The following is a 2,843-nucleotide window of genomic DNA, read 5'->3' as shown; positions in this document are numbered from 1 at the left end:
CATGGAGTTCTTATGAGTTAGGCTACCGAAAAGCAAATGCATTTGTTGATATGAGTAGCCAAATCAATTCCTTTAAGCTATCCTTCAACTGTATAGTCCCATACCTATACAATCTCCAGATCCCTCTCATTCTGGTGTATGTTCGATTCGTCCATGTACCCCTTCCACTGGAAGCCTGCCAGGAGCCGCTCCTTGTTCGTGCCCCCTGCACCATGCCTCTTGCACCGGCGATCACTCCCCGCCCTCGTCAGTGCCCGGGTGTCACACTAGCCCCCAGATCAATTAAAGCTTTTCCAACTTCCAACTCTCCTATGGTACATGGAATGGTGAAACTCCCTGGATCTTGCAGTTTAGGAGGTAACGTCTTTTATATGATTTCATTGCAATTACCTTGCACTTCAATAGTCTCCTTCTCAATATATTTTCTTTTCTTCATAAGAAGCTCCTTCAAAAATTTCGCATATGATGGCATTTGTTGCATTGCCTCAGAGAAGGGTATGGTAATCTCCAACTTCTTAAAAATCTCCATGAATCGCTCAGACTGTCTTTCTTTCTCCATCCTTGAATATGTCTTTGGATAAGGAAGGGGTTTTTCAAACTCTTTTTTTTTTTTCAACCTCTTCTTCCTTTATTTCTCCCTCAACTCTCATTTTTTCTCTCATCACACCTTCTTCTTCCTCTCTTTTTTTCTTCTCATCACTCTCAAATTTTTTATCCTATAGCATTTTACCACTCCTAGTAACAACAGTCTTACATTCTTCCCTTGCCATACTTCTCACACTTCTTTCACACTCATGTTTCATCTCCTCCAATCTTTTGACCTAGAATATACCCCTATTCATGATATTCTGAAGAAGCTCTTTAGTCTCCATGTTCTTCCTTAATGCAATGACTTGTGGCTGCTTTGGAACTCTTGAAATATTTTCAATTTCTTGTGGAAATGAATAAAGTCTCTGTGTAATTATTTCTAACTATTAAGTGCTCATTTTGTGTTGCTCAAGTAGAACATCCTGGTACTTCAACCTTGAAACCTGTTGTTGGAGAACATTAACACTTTCACTGTTCATCTCATTGTCACTGATCGCCATATCTTCTATCAATTCATAAGCTTCCTCAGTAGTTTTGTTCTTGACACTACCTCCAGCTGCAACATCTAACAAAAGTTTGGAGTATGTACCAAGACCTCCAAGGAATGTGAGAACCAATGTTTTCTTATCAAAACTATGTACGAGCGTCTTTCTCAGCAAACCTTTGAATATGTCCCATGCCTGCCTGATGGGCTGTCGCAACCCACACAAATTTAATGTGCAATTAGAAATGTAGTATAGCTAGAAAATGACTCCTAGGTCGTCTCTCAAGGACCAATTTTGCGGTTCAAGAATTAAGCCAAACACGAAGTGAGGGGGGTTTGTGAAAAGGTTGTGGTGAAGACAGATGAATAAAATCAAAACACTGACGCAACTGATAATTAAACACAGATTTAAAAACGGTTTTAAAGACAAACTGGAGACAGTTGGTCATTAACTTAATTACAATGTTTCCAATAACAGATCAACAAAATAAAATTGTGACTCAAACCTCTAATCCAACAAAGTTAACCAACTAAGCGAAGGTTAACCCTGGTTTCATAAAAGCGAAGTAAGCGGACGTAGTGTTAATGTCAAATCTAATTTACACTATGTAGTTACATCAACTAAACGAAGACTCAACACCAACTGGGCAACTAAGCGTATACCTAATTGCAAGTGCAAATACAGATTTCACATTAACCAAGTCAGAGTGGCAAACACAATTACAGTGCAGAAATCTCAAGGAAACATTATAAATATCGCTAATAACCAACTCAGTAATTTAAGCTATCATGACAATTAAAGTAACACGACCAAACACATTAGACACCAACACTCTTACAAACAACTATCTAACACAGTTAAATTAATTTAAATGCAAAACTAAATTAAAGAAATGAAAAACAACTAATGCTATTATACAAACTAATTCAAAACAAATGAATAATTAAACATTATTTCTATTATACCAAGACACATGGCACATGCTCCTACCAAACAAATTAAAATTGAAAATGGCTTAAAAATTCGACCTCTTAGTCGTGACCTCCCAAAGCTTCAAGGTGAAGAAAATGAATTCCTCTCTCCTCCCAAAGGTTAACGTCAAATTGTCTCGCTAACAAAGAAAAAAATTACTTTTCTTCTTCTACAAAATCACTTTGTCGAGACTTCCTTGCACCAAATTCCATTTCATTCTCTTCCTTCAACAAACCATTTAATGTGTTGCTTCCTTTTGTCCCATGTGCTCCATTTTACAAGAAAAGAAACATGTGCTTTCCACATCACCATGAAAATCGTGCCCCTCTCTCTCCATGAAGCCAAGGACGGTTCTCTCCTTCAAAGGCAATGACCATGAGCTTTGTTCCATTCCCCAAGAAAGCAACTTGATTAAACAACAAAATGGTGAAGCAAATCCCAAGAACGGTTTGACTTTCACCTCTACTACCTTGCCAAAAAACAAAGGACCGTCTCTCTCCTCACAATAGGTTGCAATCGGTGCATCCAAAGCTCCAAAAGCTAAAATGGATAAGTTTCCACAATGAAATATGTGCCTCTCTCCAAGGTGTCACATGTGAAAGCTTAAATGGAATAAAATTAAAGTGGGATAGTTTATCTCTTCCAGCAACCCAAAACAGACCAATGCAATCAATTAGTATTCCTCTCTTAAGCTCAATCACCGTGAAAGCATCCCTACCCCCATCAAATCACTTTTTCATTTTTCTCAAATGCAATGAAAGCTCAAAGTAAACACCACACCATTTCGTACCATGACAC

This window comes from Vigna radiata, unplaced genomic scaffold, assembly GCF_000741045.1.
Source record: "Vigna radiata var. radiata cultivar VC1973A unplaced genomic scaffold, Vradiata_ver6 scaffold_51, whole genome shotgun sequence".
In the NCBI taxonomy this organism is placed as follows: domain Eukaryota; kingdom Viridiplantae; phylum Streptophyta; class Magnoliopsida; order Fabales; family Fabaceae; genus Vigna; species Vigna radiata.
The sequence above is the reverse complement of the archived record's forward strand: the minus strand, read 5'-3'. Positions refer to the sequence as shown.